At 44.9% G+C, this 14,566-nt stretch overlaps 1 protein-coding gene and 1 long non-coding RNA gene across 3 annotated transcripts in view; both read left to right on the top strand.

Annotated features, from left to right (window-relative positions):
• Positions 1 to 14,566, top strand: part of LOC127605904 (zinc finger protein GLIS1) — an 84,839-nt gene that overhangs the window by 15,554 nt on the left and 54,719 nt on the right. The window lies entirely within an intron of this gene.
• LOC127605907 (uncharacterized) lies at positions 11,862 to 13,117 on the top strand. Of its 2 annotated transcripts, none has more exons than XR_007963684.1 (3): positions 11,862 to 12,033; positions 12,506 to 12,578; positions 13,050 to 13,117. It is a non-coding gene; the product is annotated as an uncharacterized LOC127605907 (long non-coding RNA). The 2 variants fall into 2 exon arrangements; XR_007963683.1 differs by lacking the exon at positions 13,050 to 13,117 and adding an exon at positions 12,736 to 12,803.

Raw genomic sequence — 14,566 nt, forward strand, 5'->3', positions numbered from 1 at the left:
ATCTGAATTTCCTCAGCACCGTCATGGCCTAGGCACATTTTCTGGACTTTTGTATCAACACCCCCAAATCCTGGCTGCGCGCGTACTCCACATGAAGCTCAAAGTCCAAAAAGTTTGGACAAGATCACTTGGCCCACCTGACACGCTGAATAAAACATCACTTCTTGTCATCTTGGAGAAATATCCAAAAGGGCCCCAAGTGTTTAGCATCAGACAGATGTGGAGCCAAGTATGTGTTTTCAACACGGCTCAAATACTCTCAGCAGTGACTTGAAAAAAACGGATGAATAATGTTCGCTTTGAATGACGTGCATGCTCAATACGTGCCACGTTCCTTATCTCGCCGCTCGTATCTGATCCCAGGAGCCAGCATTTGTGCTCGAATTATTATTTGCAAAGGTTCGACGATGATCTGATAGGAACCATAAATATTCTACACTTTTCCAATCAATCAGTTGTTGTTCCAAGGAAGGTGGGGGTCCAAACTTTTCCCGCAAAGGGCCGCTACATAAAAATAGAAGGATGCACGCTAAAAGCGATCCGTCAAGCATTTCTCTTTTGTGATTTTTACATATTTGGTAGTTCAAGTGTTGCATTTGGAAGAAAACAACAGTTGTCATGGCAACGAGCTTTCAGTTTCCACGACGATCATTTACAACGCCAAAAGGCGCTTCGACCAACCCAGATTGTACCTTTGGCTAGAATGCGACGCAGGATTTTGTTTAAGGTAATCCATTCATTCATTCATTCATTCATTCATTCATCTTCCGTACCGCTTGATCCTCACTAGGATCGCGGGGGGTGCTGGAGCCTATCCCAGCTGTCTTCGGGCAGTAGGCGGGGGACACCCTGAACCGGTTGCCTGCCAATCGCAGGGCACACAGAAACGAACAACCATTCGCACTCACACTCACACCTAGGGACAATTTAGAGTGTTCAATCAGCCCGCCACGCATGTTTTTGGAATGTGGGAGGAAACCGGAGCACCCGGAGAAAACCCATGCAGGCCCGGGGAGAACATGCAAACTCCACACAGGGAGGCCGGAGCTGGAATCGAACCCGGTACCTCTGCACTGTGAAGCAGACGTGCTAACCAACTGGACTACCGGGCCGCCTAAGGTAATCCATTTTAAACTAAAAAGAGAAACTTCACACGCAAGCTACTGATATGTACTTAAAAAAAATAGCGGGCCATAGTTTGGACATCCCTGTTCCAGCAATGAAAAGTGGATTGTCTGATTTTTCTTTGCAAGGATGCGCATCCGTTCAAGGCGTTGAGAATTTATGAACTATTTAATGTTCTTCCAACCACAATCCAGCAAAAGTCAACAGGCCTTGATAAAGCCACGTCCTTGATAGCTTTTTTTTTGCGCTCTAAACGTAAATGCACGGTCGACCGCATTCGCCAATTTTGTCGTGCCAGACCTGTCATTTGACAAGGAATTACTGCCAGCGTTGGCCACTGTAAAAATGCCAGTCGTCTGGAAGCCTCGAGAGCTACGAGCCGTGAAGCGGTCCGCCATTAGCGTATGTACACGCGAGCTGCCAAGGTACACTTATTTAACAGCGCACACTGAGAACTCGCGTGTTTATTTTAGGGATGATGTCAAATGGCCGGAATCCATATTTCACATCAAATTGCTTTTAAGAAGGCTTTTTTTTCTACATGCGAGGAAACAAACATTAGCATTTCAAAGCTGTTGGACCCCGCCCCCCCTCCCCCACCCAACCCCTAAAAATAAATAAATGAGGAGCGAACCCTTTTATGGTTTTGGAACGCCATGTTGGAAAGGAGGTCAGGGTTACCATGAATATTTTGTTGATGGTGCCTCACAAATGAATGCCAGGTTATGTGAACGGCATGACACGTCATTTAGCCAAACAACACACACACACGCACACACACATGAAAAATTCAGATTGAGTGAGGGGGATTTCTTCATTTTATGCTCGTTATCATCTGATTAGGCTTGTTCTCGCCACGCGTGCGCTCCAGAATTCCATCAACACGACATCAACGACGTTGACGATGTTTGGCAGATTAGCGTAGCGGTACTCCAAAGCAGTGTTTCCCCAGCTAGCATTGTGCCAAGGCGCATATTTTACATTTGAAAAAAAATAAATAAATCTCACAGCACCCCCCCCCCCCAAAGTAAATGCCAGAAAGAAGTGCAGATTGTGGGACCTCAGCTTTCATGATAAATCCGTTTCAGACTAAAATGAGATCAAATGAAAGCCAAAGCAATATTTCCAATTGGAGAAAAAAAAAAAAGTGAATCTAAGGAATCTGTTCCGGCCAGACACTCACAAACGTGAACAAACAATACATTTTATAGGCAAGGCAAGAGAAGGTAACTTTATTTATAAAGCACATTTCATACGTTTACGTTTCATACATTAAGCAAAGGTGTGTATCAGTAATTGGTGTCAATCTATGGAATAAGCTTGAAACGGATCTGAAAATGAGCAAATCGTTGGAGGAGTTCAAAAACAAATTCAAAAGATTAGTGCAAAATAACTACATGAATCTGAATTAAAATAGATACATTTGATATACTTATAAAATATAGTAATATAACTGTTTGTTCTTGTTTTGGATTTTGATCAACTTAACAATTGTATTCAAGGAATGCTAATTATAATGAATATCAGAAAATTGAAATACAAAAGAAGAAAGAATAACTATATATATACAAACCAAAAGGTGTAGAAATAGAATAGCATAGTATACACAAGGGTAAAAATATTTAATGATATGTCGTTTTTCGCGGCCCGGTAGTCCAGTGGTTAGCACGTCGGCTTCACAGTGCAGAGGTTCCGGTTTCGATTCCAGCTCCAGCCTCCCTGTGTGGAGTTTGCATGTTCTCCCCCCGTGCCTGCGTGGGTTTTCTCCGGGTATTTCCTCCCACATTCCAAAAACGTGCATGGCAGGCTGATTGAACACTCTAAATTGTCCCTAGGTGTGAGTGTGAGTGCGAATGGTTGTTCGTTTCTGTGTGCCCTGCGATTGGCTGGCAACCGATTCAGGGTGTCCCCCGCCTACTGCCCGAAGACAGCTGGGATAGGCTCCAGCACCCCCCGCGACCCTAGTGAGGATCAAGCGGCTCGGAAGATGAATGAATGAATGTCGTTTTTCATTTCTTTGTTTTGAAAAATGAACAATTCAGTTACATAATAAGGGGTAGGACTAGATAAGTTATTTACTTCTTCCTACTCCTTTGAGCATATAACTGTGATGTGTGGTTTTTTTTCTCTTTTAACTATTTCTAATTTTCCTTTAATAATTTTGTTTGACCTTTGTCAACCTGTTATTGCGTGTACTATACATGCTCAATAAAACAAACAAACAAACAAACATACACAAGGCAATTCAACGTGCTTCACACAACCAAAAACTCAGCATCTAAAAAGCATTAACAAAAAGAACAACTGAAGACATTCGCCTTCGCAAAGCAAAGAGAACATTCATTCATTCATCTTCCGTACCGCTTGATCCTCACTAGGGTCGCGGGGGGTGCTGGAGCCCATCCCAGCCGTCTCCGGGCAGTAGGCGGGGGACACCCTGAATCGGTTGCCAGCCAATCGCAGGGCACACATAGACAAACAACCATCCACGCTCACACTCACACCTAGGGACAATTTTTTTTGAGTGTTCAATCAGCCTGCCATGCATATTTTTGGAATGTGGGAGGAAACCGGAGCACCCGGAGAAAACCCACGCAGGAGAACATGCAAACTCCACACAGGGAGGCCGGAGCTGGATTCGAACCCGGTACCTCTGCACTGTGAAGCCGCGTGCTAACCACTGGACTACCGGGCTGCCCGCAAAGAGAACAGAAGTTGCTTATTCAAACTATTGAACGAACGTACATTGACAACATTTAACCTAAAAGACATTTAAAAGCAAAAAAAGGACATAAAATGCAGATTTCTGAAATGACTAAAAGACCGTAGAGTGAAATTGATTTTTAAAATGACTCAAAGACTTCAAACTAAGGAATATGGGGGGCGGGGGGCTACTAGTTTTTAACCTGGATTGATATTTATCAAGGTACCACTGCATATTTAGGAGACGGGGGGCCAGAAATGACTGTTGGTTTGCATCTGGGTTCTATCCCCATCCCCCTAAGATTTACTGTCTTTGAAATGTAGCACTGGGTCTGCCCTTTTGCACTTGCCATGGTTCTTTCCCTTTGACAGGATTTTGCGCGGTTATGCCGTCAAGGGGTTCCAAGCATCCAGAGCTGTCTGCGTTCTGTTGTGATGACCCCAAGTGAGTTCGCCCTGGTCCGCCCTTGGTTGGACGCGGCGGTATCTTGAAACATTTTCGCCGCAATGACAAAACCCGTCCGTGTCCTGCGTCGGCCGTAAAACCCCGGGCCGCCTCGCACAGCCAGCGGCGAAATCATAACAAAGAGAATCTTATTACAACCATTAAATAAGAGACGGCAAAACACAGGAGGGTTTTTTAATGCCCGCATAGCTAAAATGCTTACACTCGGAGAATATATTTGCCCATAAATCTCTTGGATGGTGGCCCTGTCTGTGTGAATAGCTGTATATTGACCTCCTACCGCACAAGACTGAATGTGTTTCCATAGGTGTCACTTGGTACCATTTGGGGATTTTTAACGGGGTCCCGCTGTGCCTTAGTCATTGGAACTGCGGGAGCTCGCGAGCCCTGCTATGCCTGCTCAGGCCAATAGTGTGGCTAACAACGGGCTCATCTGAAGGTTACAAAGGGATGTGGGGGGTGTGGGGGGGTAGTGCGTGGGGGTGGGTGCTCAGCACTACCGATATGATTGGTGAAAGAGGTTTGTGAACTTCATATGGTACCGGTTTCCAAGAAATAGTAAAAAAAAAATGTCGGTTCAAAAGGGATTACCGTAATTTCCCGAAATTTGCAGAAGTGAAAACCAAACTCTATCATCCCCTCTAGAGCATTAAAACAAATGCCCCCCAACCCCTGTTGGTGGACAGGTAAAAATAATGGCATTGAAAAAAATTCTTAATAAAAGACCACAATGTCTCCAAAACTTGACTAAGTAAGTAACACTACCGTAAATTCCCCCTTGAAGACAAAATCTACCATAATGCCCACAAATTGTGCAAGTAAAAAATAAAAAAACTGCCGTAATTATTAAATATTACATTGGTGAAAATAGGGCGGCCCGGTAGTCCAGTGGTTAGCACGTCGGCTTCACAGTGCAGAGGTACCGGGTTCGATTCCAGCTCCGGCCTCCCTGTGTGGAGTTTTTGCATGTTCTCCCCGGGCCTGCGTGGGTTTTCTCCGGGTGCTCCGGTTTCCTCCCACATTCCAAAAACATGCGTGGCAGGCTGATTGGACGCTCTAAATTGTCCCTAGGTGTGAGTGTGAGTGCGAATGGTTGTTCGTTTCTGTGTGCCCTGCGATTGGCTGGCAACCGATTCAGGGTGTCCCCCGCCTACTGCCCGAAGACAGCTGGGGTAGGCTCCAGCACCCCCCGCGACCCTAGTGAGGATCAAGCGGCTCGGAAGATGAATGAATGAATGAATGAATGAATGAATTGGTGAAAATAAACCTCCTGTAAAAAAAAAATAAAATAAAAACACAAACACACAAATTGCACAGGTAAAACTTAAGACCACCATAAATACACCAAAAGCTGCCAAGGTTAACACAAAACTACCGTAAAATCCCCCAAAGTTGAGCAGGTTAAAACAACACTGTTATTGTGCAAATGACAAGTGTTTACGTAATCTAATAAATAGGTCAGGGTTAGTGTCGCAAGACGTCCGAATTCACCTCTGGTACATATTCTCAAACAGCAACATTTTCAGGCGCAGTTAACCTCACATGATCCCCACGAGCTAATATTCCAAGCAATGACCAAGTATTTTAACGGAAAAAGGAAACATAAAAAGCTCAAGCTGTTACGCGTGCTTTGGGGGTATCCATTTCAAAGATAAGATCTGGTTATTTTTTGCTGATATAACAAAGAAGTAGGAAGTGAAATCGGAGCCGTCCCCCTTTTGGCTCTCAAAACATCTGGTTTTTGGGCCCGCTTTTAAACAACAAGCTTCCCCGCGAAGAATTAAGCTAACGCTGCGTTCATACTGCGTCGAAGTCTTTTCTCGAGCGATGCATCAGTTATTGAATTACTTTATTTACTTATTAATTAATTTCTTTAACCGTTCACTCAGATGAGGTCTCAATGCTAATTTTTACTAGCTTGTGGACGGCATTGCATTGTATATGTTAGCATTAAACTAGCATACTTTCAATCGACAGAATATTTTGAGTTTGGTTTAACGTTTTGGGCTAGTGTGCTCCGTGTAAAAACTGCTAGCTTACTAGCTAGCTTACTAGCTTACCGTCTTTGGGAATTTGTCAGACCATGCTGGGCGTTCCGGCTAACTGAGGCTAACTTTCTTTTTACACGCCTCTGGCGTACGTGACAACTTGGTGACAGAAAGTAGGAGCAGGTCTAAGTTGTGGCGCAGGTGGTGTAAATGATGAGATAAATAGGACAAGATCATATTTCAAACCAAAACTGCAAGGGAGCAGTAAAACTTGAAAGTGTTTCTCTTGTGGTCCCGACATTGTGGATTTCCACCTATCGCATGCGGATCTGGAACATATCCCCCCCCACGAAAAACGGGAGTTGACTGGATGCAGTAATTGCTGCGAATCGGTCACTTGTTTTACAGAAGTCCGCTTGTCAAATTGCAAGCGTCGGCGGGCGCTAATGCTCCGTGATCCTCCTTGCGTCTTCGGTACCAGCATACTCTCATGTTTTGCGGTTGTGTTTTGGCCACTGTCATTTCACAAGAATTTCCCCAACATCTGTGTTCAATCGGATTCTCTCACAACTTGGGCTTTGCGTGTAAATATTGGGTGACGGCTGAAGAAAACTGAAGGCGCGCTGTGAGTTTTGCACTGACAGCTTCTCAGAACCGCAATGAACGGGCCCCCCGACGCAGGGATGAACTCAAGACAGAACGATACACGTCCAACAAGAAGACGTATCCCCTATGTGAGATGACTTTTACGGTGGAACCTCCAAGGTTGAGCTCGATTCCTTTTAGAACTAATTTTCCCAAAGTAAAATAATGAAAGTGATCGAAGATAACACTCTGTTGTATAAAACAAGACGAGACCCAGCTGTGTAACTGTATATAAAATTGGTATTTTTTAGATCTTTTACAGTCATATTGAATTAGTTTTATTTCTTACCCCGTAGTTAAAAAGCCAAGTGTGGAGAGTCTCTGTTGTCAAAATGCGGCAATGTAGTCAGTAAATGGGGCACTTGTTCGCAGCTGCTTCTACCCTGACAATTGCACAATGATTTTATGGTTCCATTAAATCAAGAAAAATCCAGTATAGTGTAGGTGGGGCCTCAAAACCTTATACGGGGTTGCAGTTTGTCAACGGATCACCTCATAAGCCAACGGTCTGACTTTGAAGCACCCATGCTGAATTCTGGCCCGGTTCTAGAGCTGTGTGACGCACCGGTCCAACAAACCAGGATTTGCCACACACTTCCCGATGGCAAATGCTCAAACGGTTTCAAGATATGAGCTATAGCTCCACGAGCAAATATCAGTAGTATAAGTATGGTGGCAAGTCAACTCACTTATCAAATAACAATAGGCGTATGTTCTTTATCCTCTGCAAAGAATTACTACAATTACTGTGAGCACCTGCGGATTTATGCATTTCTTTTTATTTATTTATTTTCTTCTGGGTCGGGGGGGGGGGCATAGTATGGTGTGATAGTGTTATTATCCTTATTAAAAAGCGGGTTCCATTTTTTGAGAGGGCGGGTGGAATGGATGAATGGCATGTCAATTGGGAAAAGCTGATTGGAGATTCTGCTGGACCAAATTAGATTTTTAAAAATTTTTTTATCTTAATCGTTTGGGGGACACAAAAACCCCCACAAAACATTCATGTAATCGTTCAAGTTAACAGTAGCCAATCACTTTTCTTCCAACACTGGCACTTTTTGCTGACAAATGTACCAAAAGTAACTATAAAAGGTGTCCGTTTCTGACCGCCTCGCATTCCGCCACCACTCAGTCTCTTTTCTGTCCACTAATGGGATGTGGTTTGGCTGATGACAAAAATGCTTTGTGATGCTTTTCTGATTAATCTTGGCAACGTCATGGTTTCTGGACGAAATCCTTGTATTTCATAGTAATTGTCCGAATGGTGACCTTTCATGTGATGTGCGGACTGTGCATATTGTAAAATAATCTCGATTTTTGTGATTACGGTAATAATCATCTTGTTTTTATTGCTGTTTTTTTTTTGTGCGAGTGCAGTAAAGCCCCTATACGGCTGCAAAAATGTTTTCAAGTGTTTATGTTACTGATGTGGTGCTTAGAGTTAAGATTTCAAATAGATCTCCCCATAGAACTGAATTGAAATGCCATTAATTCATTCCAGACACCCCCCCCAAAAAAAAAAAAAAATTAAATGTATCACCTAAAAAAACAACAACAACAACAACTGAGAATGTAGGTAAATAAATATTTTTTTTAAACATGTAACTTTTGGAGGCGTGGCTTAGTGAGTAACAACATGGGCTGGAGTCTGTTAATAATTTTCTGTCTTTCTCTAATTGAATTTGCAAGTAGTTTTTTTTTTTAAATGTAGTGACTCAGGCGGCGGTAGTCCAGTGGTTAGCACGTCGGCTTCACAGTGCAGAGGTACCGGGTTCGATTCCAGCTCCGGCCTCCCTGTGTGCCACATGCGTGGCAGGCTGATTGAACACTCTAAATTGTCCCTAGGTGTGAGTGTGAGTGCGAATGGTTGTTCGTTTCTGTGTGCCCTGCGATTGGCTGGCAACCGATTCAGGGTGTCCCCCGCCTACTGCCCGAAGGCAGCTGGGATAGGCTCCAGCACCCCCCGCGACCCTTCGTGAGGATCAAGCGGTTCGGAAGATGAATGAATGAATGAATGACTCGGGCGGGTAGCAAAATTGATAAATATAGCGAGTAAATGTGTGTTTCACTGTGACACTTGAAGCTCAGCAGGCACTTACTATTTGATGGCAAGGTACTGTCGACCAGTCGGTGGATTTCATATTGTCAAGATGCAAACAGCGTGATGAAGACAATTGTATCAATAACTAAAATTGTAATTGCAGAGTCAAATGAAGTTCACCTGTAAAGGTGATTATGCATTGACAAAGTAAAGGTGACTTTAGACTCGCTCAGCATAGGTCTAATTTTTTTTGGCGCTTTTGTTGTGTTTATTAGTCCAGCTATGGCATTTCCCATTCGGTGGTAGCATGAAGCTAAATTGATTTGAGGGCGTTTTAAATACACATTGCGTACTTCTATTTGTTATATTTATTTTTATTTTGACAGCTCACTATCCTCTAAACTGCTGCTTATTATCAGTTGAGTTGAGTTCACTGCAAAAAAACCAAAACAAACAACAACAACAAAAAAAATGTCTGGTTGACGACTCGCATTTGGAAGGTACCACTGTATTGTTACATGTTTTTGGCTGTAGGATGAACAATTATTCTATTTGCTGCTGGACGATTTAAGAAGTTTGATCTTTCATATTATTTGCAATCTTTTATTTTTTTTTTTCCGGTCAAGCGACCATGAGAAAAATCGAGCAAGTTAAGATGCCCGCTTGAGAGCGGCTAAAAACAACAAATTGAATTTTATCCCCATGGAAGTTCTCATGTCTGCTGTTGCCAGTAATCTTGCTGCAAAAAAAAAAAAACGAACAAAAAAAAAACTTTTATGTGCACGTGTAATCATTTAATTGAGTTTTTTGCCTCTGTTCCCCTCACTCGGCACCTGCTTGAAAGAAGCCCTACATTGTTATTTTTCATTTACTTGTGCCCCCGAGCTTTTTCAATCATACATCCATGACAAAGCCAACAAATAAGTTCCGGGCCTTTTTTTTTTTTTTTTGCCGCAGACACAAATACAGACACGAGTTATGAAATTCAGAAAAAGCCGGGAAGGGCTTTGGACCTTAATACGCAACATCTGTAGCGGACAAGTGACCCTCTCTCTTCTGGCGCTGTCGCACATTTGTAGCCTCTGAATGAGAGACAAGCAGACTGCAAAGAAATACAAAAACAGAAAGTGGCATTTTTGTGGGACTCTCGCATGGATGGAGGAAGTTGCAAAAAAAAATAAAAATAAAAAAACAGAGTACCGCTCACATCCTGAATGTTGTGAAGCATTTGAATGGAATTTTGCGCCGGAGCAGTATCTGTGATATCAATTATGACGCCGACGGTTATGATGAGCCGCTTACGTGCTGAATGTTGTGATTTGTGGAGCAAAAGTGGAAACGTTTGAGGTGTCGCGTTGGATTTCCAGAGGCATTCGTCTTGCGGTTTTGGCAGCTTGTTGCACTTCAGGTACAGATGTTTGCATCAAACCCGTGACATCCCCTTTCCTCAAAAAAAGAGGGGGGGGGGGAATGGGGAATCACAAGTGGACCCCCCCGCCCTCCACACACACACTTTTCCTATCCTCAAAAGCACCTATCCATCAGCACATCTGCTTTTCATTTCAACCGTACGTCTCCAAATACTCGGACGCTTTAAACGGCAACACAAGCGTTCTCACTCGGACCACTTAACACGATTCTTTGGTGACTTAAAAGGAAGCGACGGGAATTATAGAAATTGAAGCGTGGCGGTAAGCTTTCCAAAAAAAAAAAAAAAAGAGAGAAACAGATTACCAGCAATCACAGGCTATAATAGCATCCAGGCATTCTGTCGATTGTACGGAGCGCTGCTGGTTGTCTGTGCGTGGAATTATGACGCGGCAGAAAGTTGCAGGAGACAGCGACTTACGGAACGAGATTTGTTTCGCATCTCGTTGTCCGACTAGTATGCCAAAGTTATTCTTGAGCACGAGTACCTTGACCTTCTGATGGATTTCAAATGCAGTCAATGCTTTAATCCTTGATATCCATCTTAAGGTTCACATATTGGTACACTCCGTTCTTACTGTCGCTGTGCCTGAGTGGGTTTTCTCTGGGTACTCCGATTTCCTCCCACATTCGAAAAACATGCTTGAGAGGCTGATTGAACACTCAAAAATTGTCGACTTCACAGTGCAGAGGTTGGATTCCAGCTCGGGCCTTTTTTGTGTGGAGTTTGCATGTTGTCCCTGTGCTTGAGTGGGTTTTCTCCGGGTACTCCGATTTCCTCCCACATTCCAAAAACATGCGTGAGAGGCTGATTGAACACTCAAAAATTGTCGACCTCACAGTGCAGAGGTTGGATTCCAGTTCCGGCCTTTTTTGTGTAGAGTTTGCATGTTGTCCCTGTGCTTGCGTGGGTTTTCTCCAGGTACTCCGATTTCCTCCCACATTCCAAAAACATGCATGAGAGGCTGATTGAACACTCAAAAATTGTCGACCTCACAGTGCAGAGGTTGGATTCCAGTGCCGGCCTTTTTTGTGTGGAGTTTGCATGTTGTCTCTGTGCCTGAGTGGGTTTTCTCCGGGTACTCCGATTTCCTCCCACATTCCAAAAACATGCGTGAGAGGCTGATTGAACACTCAAAAATTGTCGACCTCACAGTGCTGAGGTTGGATTCCAGCTCCGGCCTTTTTTGTGTGGAGTTTGCATGTTGTCCCTGTGCATGAGTGGGTTTTCTCCGGGTACTCCGATTTCCTGCCACATTCCAAAAACATGCGTGAGAGGCTGATTGAACACTCAAAAATTGTCGACCTCACAGTGCAGAGGTTGGATTCCAGTTCCGGCCTTTTTTGTGTAGAGTTTGCATGTTGTCCCTGTGCTTGCGTGGGTTTTCTCCAGGTACTCCGATTTCCTCCCACATTCCAAAAACATGCATGAGAGGCTGATTGAACACTCAAAAATTGTCGACCTCACAGTGCAGAGGTTGGATTCCAGTGCCGGCCTTTTTTGTGTGGAGTTTGCATGTTGTCTCTGTGCCTGAGTGGGTTTTCTCCGGGTACTCCGATTTCCTCCCACATTCCAAAAACATGCGTGAGAGGCTGATTGAACACTCAAAAATTGTCGACCTCACAGTGCAGAGGTTGGATTCCAGTTCCGGCCTTTTTTGTGTAGAGTTTGCATGTTGTCCCTGTGCTTGCGTGGGTTTTCTCCAGGTACTCCGATTTCCTCCCACATTCCAAAAACATGCGCGAGAGGCTGATTGAACACTCAAAAATTGTCGACCTCACAGTGCAGAGGTTGGATTCCAGTGCCGGCCTTTTTTGTGTGGAGTTTGCATGTTGTCTCTGTGTCTGAGTGGGTTTTCTCCGGGTACTCCGATTTCCTCCCACGTTCCAGAAACATGCGTGAGAGGCTGATTGAACACTCAAAAATTGTCGACCTCACAGTGCAGAGGTTGGATTCCAGTTCCGGCCTTTTTTTGTGTGGAGTTTGAATGTTGTCCCTGTGCCTGAGTCGGTTTTCTCCGGGTACTCCGATTTCCTCCCACATTCCAAAAACATGCGTGAGAGGCTGATTGAACACTCAAAAATTGTCGACCTCACAGTGCTGAGGTTGGATTCCAGCTCCGGCCTTTTTTGTGTGGAGTTTGCATGTTGTCCCTGTGCATGAGTGGGTTTTCTCCGGGTACTCCGATTTCCTGCCACATTCCAAAAACATGCGTGAGAGGCTGATTGAACACTCAAAAATTGTCGACCTCACAGTGCAGAGGTTGGATTCCAGTTCCGGCCTTTTTTGTGTAGAGTTTGCATGTTGTCCCTGTGCTTGCGTGGGTTTTCTCCAGGTACTCCGATTTCCTCCCACATTCCAAAAACATGCATGAGAGGCTGATTGAACACTCAAAAATTGTCGACCTCACAGTGCAGAGGTTGGATTCCAGTGCCGGCCTTTTTTGTGTGGAGTTTGCATGTTGTCTCTGTGCCTGAGTGGGTTTTCTCCGGGTACTCCGATTTCCTCCCACATTCCAAAAACATGCGTGAGAGGCTGATTGAACACTCAAAAATTGTCGACCTCACAGTGCAGAGGTTGGATTCCAGTTCCGGCCTTTTTTGTGTAGAGTTTGCATGTTGTCCCTGTGCTTGCGTGGGTTTTCTCCAGGTACTCCGATTTCCTCCCACATTCCAAAAACATGCGCGAGAGGCTGATTGAACACTCAAAAATTGTCGACCTCACAGTGCAGAGGTTGGATTCCAGTGCCGGCCTTTTTTGTGTGGAGTTTGCATGTTGTCTCTGTGTCTGAGTGGGTTTTCTCCGGGTACTCCGATTTCCTCCCACGTTCCAGAAACATGCGTGAGAGGCTGATTGAACACTCAAAAATTGTCGACCTCACAGTGCAGAGGTTGGATTCCAGTTCCGGCCTTTTTTTGTGTGGAGTTTGAATGTTGTCCCTGTGCCTGAGTCGGTTTTCTCCGGGTACTCCGATTTCCTCCCACATTCCAAAAACATGCGTGAGAGGCTGATTGAACAGTCAAAAATTGTCGACCTCACAGTGCAGAGGTTGGATTCCAGCTCCGGCCTTTTTTGTGTGGAGTTTGCATGTTGGCCCTGTGCCTGAGTGGGTTTTCTCCGGGTACTCCGATTTCGTTCCCACGTTCCAAAAACATGCGTGAGAGGCTGATTGAACACTTTAAAATTGTCCCTTGGATTGATTGTGAGCGCGGATGGTTGTTTGTCTCTGCGTGCCCTGCGATTGGCTGGCAACCGGTTCAGGTTGTCCCCCGCCTACTTCATTTCTTCCCTTCTGTAGTTTTCAGCCTCGTGCTTTTACAGCTGCGTTGGGCTTGACTTCCCAGAGGATTTGGACCCCCCCCCCCCCCCCCCCCCCCCCTCGGACGTCGCCGATGACAAATTGGTGACATCAGAGCAGGCTTATGGTAGCGGGATTGTCAAAAGCAATCATACACCAAACCTAGCGTATCGGTCCGGTTCAAAGATTTGCATGCACTGGATGTGCGCCTTTAAGGGGCGTGGCCTGCTTGGATGAACCACCCTTTTGCTTTCCTCTTCCAACTTCTGCTCCCCCGCGTGCCAATTACGCGGGCGAAGCGGCGGCAGGCCGAGCAACACGTGAGGACATTTAAGGAACGGAAGATGCCACTTAAGACGTAGCCGAGGATATTATTAGACTTTGCTGTTATCGGCAACGGCTGTTTTTCGCGAGTTTTGTTGTACGTTGAAGTGTGGCGGTGGGAAGGGGGGGGAGAGGTCGAAAACAATAGAGGCCTTCTTTCTTTTTCTTTTTCTTTTTTTTTTCTTTGTTAGTGATGCTGACATCAGTGGCTGTTTGGGTAGATGGGCCAACACATGTGTCCTGAATTTGCACCAGGTGTCTCTGGACAGTGTCCTGCCTCTGTTTTTCCTCCAATGTCTGTCGACAATTTCCATCCCCTTTGCGCCCGCTGTTGCTAATTTTTCTCGTAAGAAACACGCACGACGGGTCTTCTTCTGTGGTCCTTGTTCACGCCCCGGACGAACCGGCCAACGTGTCATTTGTTGAGTTTCTCCTCTACCGCGATGGCGTCTCGAGAGAAGAGCGCTCCATTGGCGGGCGGGGAACTCGAAGTCGAGTCGCTATCTTCCAAAAAGAGGCTTAAAAACCGTTCGACTCTTGCATT

This window comes from Hippocampus zosterae, chromosome 8 (genome assembly GCF_025434085.1).
Source record: "Hippocampus zosterae strain Florida chromosome 8, ASM2543408v3, whole genome shotgun sequence".
Taxonomy (NCBI): Eukaryota; Metazoa; Chordata; class Actinopteri; order Syngnathiformes; family Syngnathidae; genus Hippocampus; species Hippocampus zosterae.